Source organism: Tasmannia lanceolata, unplaced genomic scaffold (assembly GCF_043159265.1).
Source record: "Tasmannia lanceolata isolate RefF3 unplaced genomic scaffold, GAP_Taslan_0.1 ptg000003l, whole genome shotgun sequence".
NCBI lineage: Eukaryota > Viridiplantae > Streptophyta > Magnoliopsida > Canellales > Winteraceae > Tasmannia > Tasmannia lanceolata.
Genome location: NW_027518680.1, coordinates 31988578 through 32004526, shown reverse-complemented (window position 1 = coordinate 32004526; position 15949 = coordinate 31988578). Strand labels below are relative to the sequence as shown.

Here is a 15949-nt window from a genome sequence, read left to right as displayed (position 1 = left end):
ACGAATTCCGTTTATCGAATCAAACGACACTATCACCCCGCCGTAATAAAGACCGGAGGTATTTGAATTCACCATCCGGAAGAAAATAAAAAGATCCGAACCGAAACGTAGGAGGCGTCACAATAAACGTGCGTTTCAGTTCGCATCGATGTTCCAGAACCGAAAGATTGTTCGAAAAAAGTGGTAGATAGCCGAAAAAAGTGACAGGGGTGCAACACGAGGACTTCCCAGGAGGTCACCCATCCTAGTACTACTGTCGCCCAAGCACGCTTAACTTCGGAGTTCTGATGGGATCCAGTGCATTTGTGCTGGTATGATCGGACCCAGCATGCCTCTCCATTGTCAAAGTAATAAAGAGTTTCCACTCGCTTTGTCGTACGAAGTCCGTTTAAATGAAAGTGCGAAAAAATCCTGCTAGATGACATCGGATGGACGATCCGAGCATGTCGGGAAGCCGGATGACCGCCATGGCTGTCATCGCGCGATGAATCTTCCCGATTACCCCCGAATCAATATAAGAATCGCCACGATCTGACGGGCGGATCAAAAGTTATCGTCGGAACGATATTTGTGCACCAAGGGTAGCTCACGGCCAGTAAACACCTTCCGACCGGATTCATGACTCGCATCCACTAGTACACTCATCCGCTATAGCCTGTACGTCACTGAATCTAAACAAACCCCCGCTATAATTTGACCGCAAATGAAATGTCAGAACGAATTCCGTTTATCGAATCAAACGACACTATCACCCCGCCATAATAAAGACCGGACGTCTTCGAATTCACCATCCGGAAGAAAATAAAAAGATACGAACCGAAACCAAGGAGGCGACGCACTAAACGTGCGTTTCAGTTCGCATCGATATTCCAAAACCGAAAGATTGTTCGAAAAAAGTGGTAGATAGCCGAAAAAAGTGACAGGGGTGCAACACGAGGACTTCCCAGGAGGTCACCCATCCTAGTACTACTCTCGCCCAAGCACGCTTAACTTCAGATTTCTGATGGGATCCAGTGCATTTGTGCTGGTATGATCGCACCCAGCATGCCTCTCCATTGTCAAAGTAATAAAGAGTTTCCACTCGCATTGTCGTACGAAGTCCGTTTAAATGAAAGTGCGAAAAAATCCTGCTAGATGACACCGGATGGACGATCCGAGCATGTCGGGAAGCCGGATAAACGCCAGGGCTGTCATCGCGCAATGAATCTTCCCGAGTACCCCCGAATCAATATAAGAATCGCCACGATCTGACGGGCGGATCAAAAGTTATCGTCGGAACGATATTTGTGCACCAAGGGTAGCTCACGGCCAGTAAACACCTTCCGACCGGATTCATGACTCGCATCCACTAGTACACTCATCCGCTATAGCCTGTACGTCACTGAATCTAAACAAACCCCCGCTATAATTTGACCGCAAATGAAATGTCAGAACGAATTCCGTTTATCGAATCAAACGACACTATCACCCCGCCATAATAAAGACCGAACGTATTTGAATTCACCATCCGAAAGAAAATAAAAAGATCCGAACCGAAACGTAGGAGGCGACGCACTAAACGTGCGTTTCAGTTCGCATCGATGTTCCAGAACCGAAAGATTGTTCGAAAAAAGTGGTAGATAGCCGAAAAAAGTGACAGGGGTGCAACACGAGGACTTCCCAGGAGGTCACCCATCCTAGTACTACTCTCGCCCAAGCACGCTTAACTTCGGAGTTCTGATGGGATCCAGTGCATTTGTGCTGGTATGATCGCACCCAGCATGCCTCTCCATTGTCAAAGTAATAAAGAGTTTCCACTCGCATTGTCGTACGAAGTCCGTTTAAATGAAAGTGCGAAAAAATCCTGCTAGATGACACCGGATGGACGATCCGAGCATGTCGGAAAGCCGGATGACCGCCATGGCTGTCATCGCGCGATTAATCTTCCCGAGTACCCCCGAATCAATATAAGAATCGCCACGATCTGACGGGCGGATCAAAAGTTATCGTCGGAACGATATTTGTGCACCAAGGGTAGCTCACGGCCAGTAAACACCTTCCGACCGGATTCATGAGTTTCATCCACTAGTACACTCATCCGCTATAGCTTGTACGTCACTGAATCTAAACAAACCCCCGCTATAATTTGACCGCAAATGAAATGTCAGAACGAATTCCGTTTATCGAATCAAACGACACTATCACCCCGCCATAATAAAGACCGAACGTATTTGAATTCACCATCCGAAAGAAAATAAAAAGATCCGAACCGAAACGTAGGAGGCGACGCACTAAACGTGCGTTTCAGTTCGCATCGATGTTCCAGAACCGAAAGATTGTTCGAAAAAAGTGGTAGATAGCCGAAAAAAGTGACAGGGGTGCAACACGAGGACTTCCCAGGAGGTCACCCATCCTAGTACTACTCTCGCCCAAGCACGCTTAACTTCGGAGTTCTGATGGGATCCAGTGCATTTGTGCTGGTATGATCGCACCCAGCATGCCTCTCCATTGTCAAAGTAATAAAGAGTTTCCACTCGCATTGTCGTACGAAGTCCGTTTAAATGAAAGTGCGAAAAAATCCTGCTAGATGACACCGGATGGACGATCCGAGCATGTCGGAAAGCCGGATGACCGCCATGGCTGTCATCGCGCGATTAATCTTCCCGAGTACCCCCGAATCAATATAAGAATCGCCACGATCTGACGGGCGGATCAAAAGTTATCGTCGGAACGATATTTGTGCACCAAGGGTAGCTCACGGTCAGTAAACACCTTCCGACCGGATTCATGACTCGCATCCACTAGTACACTCATCCGCTATAGCCTGTACGCCACTGAATCTAAACAAACCCCCGCTATAATTTGACCGCAAATGAAATGTCAGAACGAATTCCGTTTATCGAATCAAACGACACTATCACCTCGCCATAATAAAGACCGGACGTCTTCGAATTCACCATCCGGAAGAAAATAAAAAGATCCGAACCAAAACCTAGGAGGCGACGCACTAAACGTGCGTTTCAGTTCGCTTCAATATTCCAGAACCGAAAGATTGTTCGAAAAAAGTGGTAGATAGCCGAAAAAAGTGACAGAGGTGCAACACGAGGACTTCCCAGGAGGTCACCCATCCTAGTACTACTCTCGCCCAAGCACGCTTAACTTCGGAGTTCTGATGGGATCCAATGCATTTTTGGTGGTATGATCTCACCCAGCATGCCTCTCCATTGTCAAAGTAATAAAGAGTTTCGACTCGCATTGTCGTACGAAGTCCGTTTAAATGAAAGTGCGAAAAAATCCTGCTAGATGCCATCGGATGGACGATCCGAGCATGTCGGGAAGCCGGATGACCGCCAGGGCTGTCATCGCGCGATGAATCTTCCCGATTACCCCCGAATCAATATAAGAATCGCCACGATCTGACGGGCGGATCAAAAGTTATCGTCGGAACGATATTTGTGCACCAAGGGTAGCTCACGGCCAGTAAACACCTTCCGACCGGATTCATGACTCGCATCCACTAGTACACTCATCCGCTATAGCCTGTACGTCACTGAATCTAAACAAACCCCCGCTATAATTTGACCGCAAATGAAATGTCAGAACGAATTCCGTTTATCGAATCAAACGACACTATCACCCCGCCGTAATAAAGACCGGAGGTATTTGAATTCACCATCCGGAAGAAAATAAAAAGATCCGAACCGAAACGTAGGAGGCGTCACAATAAACGTGCGTTTCAGTTCGCATCGATGTTCCAGAACCGAAAGATTGTTCGAAAAAAGTGGTAGATAGCCGAAAAAAGTGACAGGGGTGCAACACGAGGACTTCCCAGGAGGTCACCCATCCTAGTACTACTCTCGCCCAAGCACGCTTAACTTCGGAGTTCTGATGGGATCCAGTGCATTTGTGCTGGTATGATCGGACCCAGCATGCCTCTCCATTGTCAAAGTAATAAAGAGTTTCCACTCGCTTTGTCGTACGAAGTCCGTTTAAATGAAAGTGCGAAAAAATCCTGCTAGATGACATCGGATGGACGATCCGAGCATGTCGGGAAGCCGGATGACCGCCAAGGCTGTCATCGCGCGATGAATCTTCCCGATTACCCCCGAATCAATATAAGAATCGCCACGATCTGACGGGCGGATCAAAAGTTATCGTCGGAACGATATTTGTGCACCAAGGGTAGCTCACGGCCAGTAAACACCTTCCGACCGGATTCATGACTCGCATCCACTAGTACACTCATCCGCTATAGCCTGTACGTCACTGAATCTAAACAAACCCCCGCTATAATTTGACCGCAAATGAAATGTCAGAACGAATTCCGTTTATCGAATCAAACGACACTATCACCCCGCCATAATAAAGACCGGACGTCTTCGAATTCACCATCCGGAAGAAAATAAAAAGATACGAACCGAAACCAAGGAGGCGACGCACTAAACGTGCGTTTCAGTTCGCATCGATATTCCAAAACCGAAAGATTGTTCGAAAAAAGTGGTAGATAGCCGAAAAAAGTGACAGGGGTGCAACACGAGGACTTCCCAGGAGGTCACCCATCCTAGTACTACTCTCGCCCAAGCACGCTTAACTTCGGATTTCTGATGGGATCCAGTGCATTTGTGCTGGTATGATCGCACCCAGCATGCCTCTCCATTGTCAAAGTAATAAAGAGTTTCCACTCGCATTGTCGTACGAAGTCCGTTTAAATGAAAGTGCGAAAAAATCCTGCTAGATGACACCGGATGGACGATCCGAGCATGTCGGGAAGCCGGATAAACGCCAGGGCTGTCATCGCGCAATGAATCTTCCCGAGTACCCCCGAATCAATATAAGAATCGCCACGATCTGACGGGCGGATCAAAAGTTATCGTCGGAACGATATTTGTGCACCAAGGGTAGCTCACGGCCAGTAAACACCTTCCGACCGGATTCATGACTCGCATCCACTAGTACACTCATCCGCTATAGCCTGTACGTCACTGAATCTAAACAAACCCCCGCTATAATTTGACCGCAAATGAAATGTCAGAACGAATTCCGTTTATCGAATCAAACGACACTATCACCCCGCCATAATAAAGACCGAACGTATTTGAATTCACCATCCGAAAGAAAATAAAAAGATCCGAACCGAAACGTAGGAGGCGACGCACTAAACGTGCGTTTCAGTTCGCATCGATGTTCCAGAACCGAAAGATTGTTCGAAAAAAGTGGTAGATAGCCGAAAAAAGTGACAGGGGTGCAACACGAGGACTTCCCAGGAGGTCACCCATCCTAGTACTACTCTCGCCCAAGCACGCTTAACTTCGGAGTTCTGATGGGATCCAGTGCATTTGTGCTGGTATGATCGCACCCAGCATGCCTCTCCATTGTCAAAGTAATAAAGAGTTTCCACTCGCATTGTCGTACGAAGTCCGTTTAAATGAAAGTGCGAAAAAATCCTGCTAGATGACACCGGATGGACGATCCGAGCATGTCGGAAAGCCGGATGACCGCCATGGCTGTCATCGCGCGATTAATCTTCCCGAGTACCCCCGAATCAATATAAGAATCGCCACGATCTGACGGGCGGATCAAAAGTTATCGTCGGAACGATATTTGTGCACCAAGGGTAGCTCACGGCCAGTAAACACCTTCCGACCGGATTCATGAGTTTCATCCACTAGTACACTCATCCGCTATAGCTTGTACGTCACTGAATCTAAACAAACCCCCGCTATAATTTGACCGCAAATGAAATGTCAGAACGAATTCCGTTTATCGAATCAAACGACACTATCACCCCGCCATAATAAAGACCGGACGTATTTGAATTCACTATCCGGCAGAAAATAAAAAGATCCCAACCGAAACGTAGGAGGCGTCGCACTAAACGTGCGTTTCAGTTCGCATCGATGTTCCAGAACCGAAAGATTTTTCGAAAAAAGTGGTAGATAGCCGAAAAAAGTGACAGGGGTGCAACACGAGGACTTGCCAGGAGGTCACCCATCCTAGTACTACTCTCGCCCAAGCACGCTTAACTTCGGAGTTCTGATGGGATCCAGTGCATTTGTGCTGGTATGATCGCACCCAGCATGCCTCTCCATTGTCAAAGTAATAAAGAGTTTCCACTCGCATTGTCGTACGAAGTCCGTTTAAATGAAAGTGCGAAAAAATCCTGCTAGATAACATCGGATGGACGATCCGAGCATGTCGATAAGCCGGATGACCGCCAGGGCTGTCATCGCGCGATGAATCTTCCCGATTACCCCCGAATCAATATAAGAATCGCCACGATCTGACGGGCGGATCAAAAGTTATCGTCGGAACGATATTTGTGCACCAAGGGTAGCTCACGGCCAGTAAACACCTTCCGACCGGATTCATGACTCGCATCCACTAGTACACTCATCCGCTATAGCCTGTACGCCACTGAATCTAAACAAACCCCCGCTATAATTTGACCGCAAATGAAATGTCAGAACGAATTCCGTTTATCGAATCAAACGACACTATCACCTCGCCATAATAAAGACCGGACGTCTTCGAATTCACCATCCGGAAGAAAATAAAAAGATCCGAACCAAAACCTAGGAGGCGACGCACTAAACGTGCGTTTCAGTTCGCTTCAATATTCCAGAACCGAAAGATTGTTCGAAAAAAGTGGTAGATAGCCGAAAAAAGTGACAGAGGTGCAACACGAGGACTTCCCAGGAGGTCACCCATCCTAGTACTACTCTCGCCCAAGCACGCTTAACTTCGGAGTTCTGATGGGATCCAATGCATTTTTGGTGGTATGATCTCACCCAGCATGCCTCTCCATTGTCAAAGTAATAAAGAGTTTCGACTCGCATTGTCGTACGAAGTCCGTTTAAATGAAAGTGCGAAAAAATCCTGCTAGATGCCATCGGATGGACGATCCGAGCATGTCGGGAAGCCGGATGACCGCCAGGGCTGTCATCGCGCGATGAATCTTCCCGATTACCCCCGAATCAATATAAGAATCGCCACGATCTGACGGGCGGATCAAAAGTTATCGTCGGAACGATATTTGTGCACCAAGGGTAGCTCACGGCCAGTAAACACCTTCCGACCGGATTCATGACTCGCATCCACTAGTACACTCATCCGCTATAGCCTGTACGTCACTGAATCTAAACAAACCCCCGCTATAATTTGACCGCAAATGAAATGTCAGAACGAATTCCGTTTATCGAATCAAACGACACTATCACCCCGCCGTAATAAAGACCGGAGGTATTTGAATTCACCATCCGGAAGAAAATAAAAAGATCCGAACCGAAACGTAGGAGGCGTCACAATAAACGTGCGTTTCAGTTCGCATCGATGTTCCAGAACCGAAAGATTGTTCGAAAAAAGTGGTAGATAGCCGAAAAAAGTGACAGGGGTGCAACACGAGGACTTCCCAGGGGGTCACCCATCCTAGTACTACTCTCGCCCAAGCACGCTTAACTTCGGAGTTCTGATGGGATCCAGTGCATTTGTGCTGGTATGATCGGACCCAGCATGCCTCTCCATTGTCAAAGTAATAAAGAGTTTCCACTCGCTTTGTCGTACGAAGTCCGTTTAAATGAAAGTGCGAAAAAATCCTGCTAGATGACATCGGATGGACGATCCGAGCATGTCGGGAAGCCGGATGACCGCCAAGGCTGTCATCGCGCGATGAATCTTCCCGATTACCCCCGAATCAATATAAGAATCGCCACGATCTGACGGGCGGATCAAAAGTTATCGTCGGAACGATATTTGTGCACCAAGGGTAGCTCACGGCCAGTAAACACCTTCCGACCGGATTCATGACTCGCATCCACTAGTACACTCATCCGCTATAGCCTGTACGTCACTGAATCTAAACAAACCCCCGCTATAATTTGACCGCAAATGAAATGTCAGAACGAATTCCGTTTATCGAATCAAACGACACTATCACCCCGCCATAATAAAGACCGGACGTCTTCGAATTCACCATCCGGAAGAAAATAAAAAGATACGAACCGAAACCAAGGAGGCGACGCACTAAACGTGCGTTTCAGTTCGCATCGATATTCCAAAACCGAAAGATTGTTCGAAAAAAGTGGTAGATAGCCGAAAAAAGTGACAGGGGTGCAACACGAGGACTTCCCAGGAGGTCACCCATCCTAGTACTACTCTCGCCCAAGCACGCTTAACTTCGGATTTCTGATGGGATCCAGTGCATTTGTGCTGGTATGATCGCACCCAGCATGCCTCTCCATTGTCAAAGTAATAAAGAGTTTCCACTCGCATTGTCGTACGAAGTCCGTTTAAATGAAAGTGCGAAAAAATCCTGCTAGATGACACCGGATGGACGATCCGAGAATGTCGGGAAGCCGGATAAACGCCAGGGCTGTCATCGCGCAATGAATCTTCCCGAGTACCCCCGAATCAATATAAGAATCGCCACGATCTGACGGGCGGATCAAAAGTTATCGTCGGAACGATATTTGTGCACCAAGGGTAGCTCACGGCCAGTAAACACCTTCCGACCGGATTCATGACTCGCATCCACTAGTACACTCATCCGCTATAGCCTGTACGTCACTGAATCTAAACAAACCCCCGCTATAATTTGACCGCAAATGAAATGTCAGAACGAATTCCGTTTATCGAATCAAACGACACTATCACCCCGCCATAATAAAGACCGAACGTATTTGAATTCACCATCCGAAAGAAAATAAAAAGATCCGAACCGAAACGTAGGAGGCGACGCACTAAACGTGCGTTTCAGTTCGCATCGATGTTCCAGAACCGAAAGATTGTTCGAAAAAAGTGGTAGATAGCCGAAAAAAGTGACAGGGGTGCAACACGAGGACTTCCCAGGAGGTCACCCATCCTAGTACTACTCTCGCCCAAGCACGCTTAACTTCGGAGTTCTGATGGGATCCAGTGCATTTGTGCTGGTATGATCGCACCCAGCATGCCTCTCCATTGTCAAAGTAATAAAGAGTTTCCACTCGCATTGTCGTACGAAGTCCGTTTAAATGAAAGTGCGAAAAAATCCTGCTAGATGACACCGGATGGACGATCCGAGCATGTCGGAAAGCCGGATGACCGCCATGGCTGTCATCGCGCGATTAATCTTCCCGAGTACCCCCGAATCAATATAAGAATCGCCACGATCTGACGGGCGGATCAAAAGTTATCGTCGGAACGATATTTGTGCACCAAGGGTAGCTCACGGCCAGTAAACACCTTCCGACCGGATTCATGAGTTTCATCCACTAGTACACTCATCCGCTATAGCTTGTACGTCACTGAATCTAAACAAACCCCCGCTATAATTTGACCGCAAATGAAATGTCAGAACGAATTCCGTTTATCGAATCAAACGACACTATCACCCCGCCATAATAAAGACCGGACGTATTTGAATTCACTATCCGGCAGAAAATAAAAAGATCCCAACCGAAACGTAGGAGGCGTCGCACTAAACGTGCGTTTCAGTTCGCATCGATGTTCCAGAACCGAAAGATTTTTCGAAAAAAGTGGTAGATAGCCGAAAAAAGTGACAGGGGTGCAACACGAGGACTTGCCAGGAGGTCACCCATCCTAGTACTACTCTCGCCCAAGCACGCTTAACTTCGGAGTTCTGATGGGATCCAGTGCATTTGTGCTGGTATGATCGCACCCAGCATGCCTCTCCATTGTCAAAGTAATAAAGAGTTTCCACTCGCATTGTCGTACGAAGTCCGTTTAAATGAAAGTGCGAAAAAATCCTGCTAGATAACATCGGATGGACGATCCGAGCATGTCGGGAAGCCGGATGACCGCCAGGGCTGTCATCGCGCGATGAATCTTCCCGATTACCCCCGAATCAATATAAGAATCGCCACGATCTGACGGGCGGATCAAAAGTTATCGTCGGAACGATATTTGTGCACCAAGGGTAGCTCACGGCCAGTAAACACCTTCCGACCGGATTCATGACTCGCATCCACTAGTACACTCATCCGCTATAGCCTGTACGCCACTGAATCTAAACAAACCCCCGCTATAATTTGACCGCAAATGAAATGTCAGAACGAATTCCGTTTATCGAATCAAACGACACTATCACCTCGCCATAATAAAGACCGGACGTCTTCGAATTCACCATCCGGAAGAAAATAAAAAGATCCGAACCAAAACCTAGGAGGCGACGCACTAAACGTGCGTTTCAGTTCGCTTCAATATTCCACAACCGAAAGATTGTTCGAAAAAAGTGGTAGATAGCCGAAAAAAGTGACAGGGGTGCAACACGAGGACTTCCCAGGAGGTCACCCATCCTAGTACTACTCTCGCCCAAGCACGCTTAACTTCGGAGTTCTGATGGGATCCAATGCATTTTTGGTGGTATGATCTCACCCAGCATGCCTCCCCATTGTCAAAGTAATAAAGAGTTTCGACTCGCATTGTCGTACGAAGTCCGTTTAAATGAAAGTGCGAAAAAATCCTGCTAGATGCCATCGGATGGACGATCCGAGCATGTCGGGAAGCCGGATGACCGCCAGGGCTGTCATCGCGCGATGAATCTTCCCGATTACCCCCGAATCAATATAAGAATCGCCACGATCTGACGGGCGGATCAAAAGTTATCGTCGGAACGATATTTGTGCACCAAGGGTAGCTCACGGCCAGTAAACACCTTCCGACCGGATTCATGACTCGCATCCACTAGTACACTCATCCGCTATAGCCTGTACGTCACTGAATCTAAACAAACCCCCGCTATAATTTGACCGCAAATGAAATGTCAGAACGAATTCCGTTTATCGAATCAAACGACACTATCACCCCGCCGTAATAAAGACCGGAGGTATTTGAATTCACCATCCGGAAGAAAATAAAAAGATCCGAACCGAAACGTAGGAGGCGTCACAATAAACGTGCGTTTCAGTTCGCATCGATGTTCCAGAACCGAAAGATTGTTCGAAAAAAGTGGTAGATAGCCGAAAAAAGTGACAGGGGTGCAACACGAGGACTTCCCAGGAGGTCACCAATCCTAGTACTACTCTCGCCCAAGCACGCTTAACTTCGGAGTTCTGATGGGATCCAGTGCATTTGTGCTGGTATGATCGGACCCAGCATGCCTCTCCATTGTCAAAGTAATAAAGAGTTTCCACTCGCTTTGTCGTACGAAGTCCGTTTAAATGAAAGTGCGAAAAAATCCTGCTAGATGACATCGGATGGACGATCCGAGCATGTCGGGAAGCCGGATGACCGCCAAGGCTGTCATCGCGCGATGAATCTTCCCGATTACCCCCGAATCAATATAAGAATCGCCACGATCTGACGGGCGGATCAAAAGTTATCGTCGGAACGATATTTGTGCACCAAGGGTAGCTCACGGCCAGTAAACACCTTCCGACCGGATTCATGACTCGCATCCACTAGTACACTCATCCGCTATAGCCTGTACGTCACTGAATCTAAACAAACCCCCGCTATAATTTGACCGCAAATGAAATGTCAGAACGAATTCCGTTTATCGAATCAAACGACACTATCACCCCGCCATAATAAAGACCGGACGTCTTCGAATTCACCATCCGGAAGAAAATAAAAAGATACGAACCGAAACCAAGGAGGCGACGCACTAAACGTGCGTTTCAGTTCGCATCGATATTCCAAAACCGAAAGATTGTTCGAAAAAAGTGGTAGATAGCCGAAAAAAGTGACAGGGGTGCAACACGAGGACTTCCCAGGAGGTCACCCATCCTAGTACTACTCTCGCCCAAGCACGCTTAACTTCGGATTTCTGATGGGATCCAGTGCATTTGTGCTGGTATGATCGCACCCAGCATGCCTCTCCATTGTCAAAGTAATAAAGAGTTTCCACTCGCATTGTCGTACGAAGTCCGTTTAAATGAAAGTGCGAAAAAATCCTGCTAGATGACACCGGATGGACGATCCGAGCATGTCGGGAAGCCGGATAAACGCCAGGGCTGTCATCGCGCAATGAATCTTCCCGAGTACCCCCGAATCAATATAAGAATCGCCACGATCTGACGGGCGGATCAAAAGTTATCGTCGGAACGATATTTGTGCACCAAGGGTAGCTCACGGCCAGTAAACACCTTCCGACCGGATTCATGACTCGCATCCACTAGTACACTCATCCGCTATAGCCTGTACGTCACTGAATCTAAACAAACCCCCGCTATAATTTGACCGCAAATGAAATGTCAGAACGAATTCCGTTTATCGAATCAAACGACACTATCACCCCGCCATAATAAAGACCGAACGTATTTGAATTCACCATCCGAAAGAAAATAAAAAGATCCGAACCGAAACGTAGGAGGCGACGCACTAAACGTGCGTTTCAGTTCGCAACGATGTTCCAGAACCGAAAGATTGTTCGAAAAAAGTGGTAGATAGCCGAAAAAAGTGACAGGGGTGCAACACGAGGACTTCCCAGGAGGTCACCCATCCTAGTACTACTCTCGCCCAAGCACACTTAACTTCGGAGTTCTGATGGGATCCAGTGCATTTGTGCTGGTATGATCGCACCCAGCATGCCTCTCCATTGTCAAAGTAATAAAGAGTTTCCACTCGCATTGTCGTACGAAGTCCGTTTAAATGAAAGTGCGAAAAAATCCTGCTAGATGACACCGGATGGACGATCCGAGCATGTCGGAAAGCCGGATGACCGCCATGGCTGTCATCGCGCGATTAATCTTCCCGAGTACCCCCGAATCAATATAAGAATCGCCACGATCTGACGGGCGGATCAAAAGTTATCGTCGGAACGATATTTGTGCACCAAGGGTAGCTCACGGCCAGTAAACACCTTCCGACCGGATTCATGAGTTTCATCCACTAGTACACTCATCCGCTATAGCTTGTACGTCACTGAATCTAAACAAACCCCCGCTATAATTTGACCGCAAATGAAATGTCAGAACGAATTCCGTTTATCGAATCGAACGACACTATCACCCCGCCATAATAAAGACCGGACGTATTTGAATTCACTATCCGGCAGAAAATAAAAAGATCCCAACCGAAACGTAGGAGGCGTCGCACTAAACGTGCGTTTCAGTTCGCATCGATGTTCCAGAACCGAAAGATTTTTCGAAAAAAGTGGTAGATAGCCGAAAAAAGTGACAGGGGTGCAACACGAGGACTTGCCAGGAGGTCACCCATCCTAGTACTACTCTCGCCCAAGCACGCTTAACTTCGGAGTTCTGATGGGATCCAGTGCATTTGTGCTGGTATGATCGCACCCAGCATGCCTCTCCATTCTCAAAGTAATAAAGAGTTTCCACTCGCATTGTCGTACGAAGTCCGTTTAAATGAAAGTGCGAAAAAATCCTGCTAGATAACATCGGATGGACGATCCGAGCATGTCGGGAAGCCGGATGACCGCCAAGGCTGTCATCGCGCGATGAATCTTCCCGATTACCCCCGAATCAATATAAAAATCGCCACGATCTGACGGGCGGATCAAAAGTTATCGTCGGAACGATATTTGTGCACCAAGGGTAGCTCACGGCCAGTAAACACCTTCCGACCGGATTCATGACTCGCATCCACTAGTACACTCATCCGCTATAGCCTGTACGCCACTGAATCTAAACAAACCCCCGCTATAATTTGACCGCAAATGAAATGTCAGAACGAATTCCGTTTATCGAATCAAACGACACTATCACCTCGCCATAATAAAGACCGGACGTCTTCGAATTCACCATCCGGAAGAAAATAAAAAGATCCGAACCAAAACCTAGGAGGCGACGCACTAAACGTGCGTTTCAGTTCGCTTCAATATTCCACAACCGAAAGATTGTTCGAAAAAAGTGGTAGATAGCCGAAAAAAGTGACAGGGGTGCAACACGAGGACTTCCCAGGAGGTCACCCATCCTAGTACTACTCTCGCCCAAGCACGCTTCACTTCGGAGTTCTGATGGGATCCAATGCATTTTTGGTGGTATGATCTCACCCAGCATGCCTCCCCATTGTCAAAGTAATAAAGAGTTTCGACTCGCATTGTCGTACGAAGTCCGTTTAAATGAAAGTGCGAAAAAATCCTGCTAGATGCCATCGGATGGACGATCCGAGCATGTCGGGAAGCCGGATGACCGCCAGGGCTGTCATCGCGCGATGAATCTTCCCGATTACCCCCGAATCAATATAAGAATCGCCACGATCTGACGGGCGGATCAAAAGTTATCGTCGGAACGATATTTGTGCACCAAGGGTAGCTCACGGCCAGTAAACACCTTCCGACCGGATTCATGACTCGCATCCACTAGTACACTCATCCGCTATAGCCTGTACGTCACTGAATCTAAACAAACCCCCGCTATAATTTGACCGCAAATGAAATGTCAGAACGAATTCCGTTTATCGAATCAAACGACACTATCACCCCGCCGTAATAAAGACCGGAGGTATTTGAATTCACCATCCGGAAGAAAATAAAAAGATCCGAACCGAAACGTAGGAGGCGTCGCAATAAACGTGCGTTTCAGTTCGCATCGATGTTCCAGAACCGAAAGATTGTTCGAAAAAAGTGGTAGATAGCCGAAAAAAGTGACAGGGGTGCAACACGAGGACTTCCCAGGAGGTCACCAATCCTAGTACTACTCTCGCCCAAGCACGCTTAACTTCGGAGTTCTGATGGGATCCAGTGCATTTGTGCTGGTATGATCGGACCCAGCATGCCTCTCCATTGTCAAAGTAATAAAGAGTTTCCACTCGCTTTGTCGTACGAAGTCCGTTTAAATGAAAGTGCGAAAAAATCCTGCTAGATGACATCGGATGGACGATCCGAGCATGTCGGGAAGCCGGATGACCGCCAGGGCTGTCATCGCGCGATGAATCTTCCCGATTACCCCCGAATCAATATAAGAATCGCCACGATCTGACGGGCGGATTAAAAGTTATCGTCGGAACGATATTTGTGCACCAAGGGTAGCTCACGGCCAGTAAACACCTTCCGACCGGATTCATGACTCGCATCCACTAGTACACTCATCCGCTATAGCCTGTACGTCACTGAATCTAAACAAACCCCCGCTATAATTTGACCGCAAATGAAATGTCAGAACGAATTCCGTTTATCGAATCAAACGACACTATCACCCCGCCATAATAAAGACCGGACGTCTTCGAATTCACCATCCGGAAGAAAATAAAAAGATACGAACCGAAACCAAGGAGGCGACGCACTAAACGTGCGTTTCAGTTCGCATCGATATTCCAGAACCGAAAGATTGTTCGAAAAAAGTGGTAGATAGCCGAAAAAAGTGACAGGGGTGCAACACGAGGACTTCCCAGGAGGTCACCCATCCTAGTACTACTCTCGCCCAAGCACGCTTAACTTCGGATTTCTGATGGGATCCAGTGCATTTGTGCTGGTATGATCGCACCCAGCATGCCTCTCCATTGTCAAAGTAATAAAGAGTTTCCACTCGCATTGTCGTACGAAGTCCGTTTAAATGAAAGTGCGAAAAAATCCTGCTAGATGACACCGGATGGACGATCCGAGCATGTCGGGAAGCCGGATAACCGCCAGGGCTGTCATCGCGCGATGAATCTTCCCGAGTACCCCCGAATCAATATAAGAATCGCCACGATCTGACGGGCGGATCAAAAGTTATCGTCGGAACGATATTTGTGCACCAAGGGCAGCTCACGGCTAGTAAACACCTTCCGACCGGATTCATGACTCGCATCCACTAGTACACTCATCCGCTATAGCCTGTACGTCACTGAATCTAAACAAACCCCCGCTATAATTTGACCGCAAATGAAATGTCAGAACGAATTCCGTTTATCGAATCAAACGACACTATCACCCCGCCATAATAAAGACCGAACGTATTTGAATTCACCATCCGAAAGAAAATAAAAAGATCCGAACCGAAACGTAGGAGGCGACGCACTAAACGTGCGTTTCAGTTCGCATCGATGTTCCAGAACCGAAAGATTGTTCGAAAAAAGTGGTAGATAGCCGAAA

At 47.5% G+C, this 15949-nt stretch overlaps 22 non-coding genes across 22 annotated transcripts; all 22 read right to left on the bottom strand.

Moving 5' to 3' along the window:
* Positions 1–206: 206 nt before the first annotated feature.
* Positions 207–325, bottom strand: LOC143875024 (5S ribosomal RNA). Its single transcript, XR_013249691.1, has one exon. It is a non-coding gene; the product is annotated as a 5S ribosomal RNA (ribosomal RNA).
* A 597-nt stretch (positions 326–922) lies between these two features.
* LOC143874566 (5S ribosomal RNA) lies at positions 923–1041 on the bottom strand. Its single transcript, XR_013249242.1, has one exon. It is a non-coding gene; the product is annotated as a 5S ribosomal RNA (ribosomal RNA).
* A 597-nt stretch (positions 1042–1638) lies between these two features.
* On the bottom strand, positions 1639–1757 carry LOC143872775 (5S ribosomal RNA). Its single transcript, XR_013247508.1, has one exon. It is a non-coding gene; the product is annotated as a 5S ribosomal RNA (ribosomal RNA).
* A 597-nt stretch (positions 1758–2354) lies between these two features.
* On the bottom strand, positions 2355–2473 carry LOC143872774 (5S ribosomal RNA). The gene has a single exon (XR_013247507.1). It is a non-coding gene; the product is annotated as a 5S ribosomal RNA (ribosomal RNA).
* A 597-nt stretch (positions 2474–3070) lies between these two features.
* LOC143875297 (5S ribosomal RNA) lies at positions 3071–3189 on the bottom strand. The gene has a single exon (XR_013249953.1). It is a non-coding gene; the product is annotated as a 5S ribosomal RNA (ribosomal RNA).
* Positions 3190–3786: 597 nt separating this feature from the next.
* On the bottom strand, positions 3787–3905 carry LOC143874171 (5S ribosomal RNA). Its single transcript, XR_013248859.1, has one exon. It is a non-coding gene; the product is annotated as a 5S ribosomal RNA (ribosomal RNA).
* A 597-nt stretch (positions 3906–4502) lies between these two features.
* Positions 4503–4621, bottom strand: LOC143873921 (5S ribosomal RNA). The gene has a single exon (XR_013248616.1). It is a non-coding gene; the product is annotated as a 5S ribosomal RNA (ribosomal RNA).
* Positions 4622–5218: 597 nt separating this feature from the next.
* LOC143872773 (5S ribosomal RNA) lies at positions 5219–5337 on the bottom strand. The gene has a single exon (XR_013247506.1). It is a non-coding gene; the product is annotated as a 5S ribosomal RNA (ribosomal RNA).
* A 597-nt stretch (positions 5338–5934) lies between these two features.
* Positions 5935–6053, bottom strand: LOC143874425 (5S ribosomal RNA). The gene has a single exon (XR_013249105.1). It is a non-coding gene; the product is annotated as a 5S ribosomal RNA (ribosomal RNA).
* A 597-nt stretch (positions 6054–6650) lies between these two features.
* Positions 6651–6769, bottom strand: LOC143875296 (5S ribosomal RNA). The gene has a single exon (XR_013249952.1). It is a non-coding gene; the product is annotated as a 5S ribosomal RNA (ribosomal RNA).
* Positions 6770–7366: 597 nt separating this feature from the next.
* On the bottom strand, positions 7367–7485 carry LOC143874390 (5S ribosomal RNA). The gene has a single exon (XR_013249072.1). It is a non-coding gene; the product is annotated as a 5S ribosomal RNA (ribosomal RNA).
* A 597-nt stretch (positions 7486–8082) lies between these two features.
* On the bottom strand, positions 8083–8201 carry LOC143873920 (5S ribosomal RNA). The gene has a single exon (XR_013248615.1). It is a non-coding gene; the product is annotated as a 5S ribosomal RNA (ribosomal RNA).
* Positions 8202–8798: 597 nt separating this feature from the next.
* On the bottom strand, positions 8799–8917 carry LOC143872772 (5S ribosomal RNA). The gene has a single exon (XR_013247505.1). It is a non-coding gene; the product is annotated as a 5S ribosomal RNA (ribosomal RNA).
* A 597-nt stretch (positions 8918–9514) lies between these two features.
* Positions 9515–9633, bottom strand: LOC143874424 (5S ribosomal RNA). Its single transcript, XR_013249104.1, has one exon. It is a non-coding gene; the product is annotated as a 5S ribosomal RNA (ribosomal RNA).
* A 597-nt stretch (positions 9634–10230) lies between these two features.
* On the bottom strand, positions 10231–10349 carry LOC143875255 (5S ribosomal RNA). Its single transcript, XR_013249913.1, has one exon. It is a non-coding gene; the product is annotated as a 5S ribosomal RNA (ribosomal RNA).
* A 597-nt stretch (positions 10350–10946) lies between these two features.
* On the bottom strand, positions 10947–11065 carry LOC143874986 (5S ribosomal RNA). The gene has a single exon (XR_013249654.1). It is a non-coding gene; the product is annotated as a 5S ribosomal RNA (ribosomal RNA).
* Positions 11066–11662: 597 nt separating this feature from the next.
* Positions 11663–11781, bottom strand: LOC143873919 (5S ribosomal RNA). Its single transcript, XR_013248614.1, has one exon. It is a non-coding gene; the product is annotated as a 5S ribosomal RNA (ribosomal RNA).
* A 597-nt stretch (positions 11782–12378) lies between these two features.
* On the bottom strand, positions 12379–12497 carry LOC143873035 (5S ribosomal RNA). Its single transcript, XR_013247759.1, has one exon. It is a non-coding gene; the product is annotated as a 5S ribosomal RNA (ribosomal RNA).
* Positions 12498–13094: 597 nt separating this feature from the next.
* On the bottom strand, positions 13095–13213 carry LOC143874423 (5S ribosomal RNA). Its single transcript, XR_013249103.1, has one exon. It is a non-coding gene; the product is annotated as a 5S ribosomal RNA (ribosomal RNA).
* Positions 13214–13810: 597 nt separating this feature from the next.
* On the bottom strand, positions 13811–13929 carry LOC143875306 (5S ribosomal RNA). Its single transcript, XR_013249961.1, has one exon. It is a non-coding gene; the product is annotated as a 5S ribosomal RNA (ribosomal RNA).
* A 597-nt stretch (positions 13930–14526) lies between these two features.
* Positions 14527–14645, bottom strand: LOC143874985 (5S ribosomal RNA). The gene has a single exon (XR_013249653.1). It is a non-coding gene; the product is annotated as a 5S ribosomal RNA (ribosomal RNA).
* Positions 14646–15242: 597 nt separating this feature from the next.
* Positions 15243–15361, bottom strand: LOC143873918 (5S ribosomal RNA). Its single transcript, XR_013248613.1, has one exon. It is a non-coding gene; the product is annotated as a 5S ribosomal RNA (ribosomal RNA).
* Between the last annotated feature and the right edge of the window lie 588 nt (positions 15362–15949).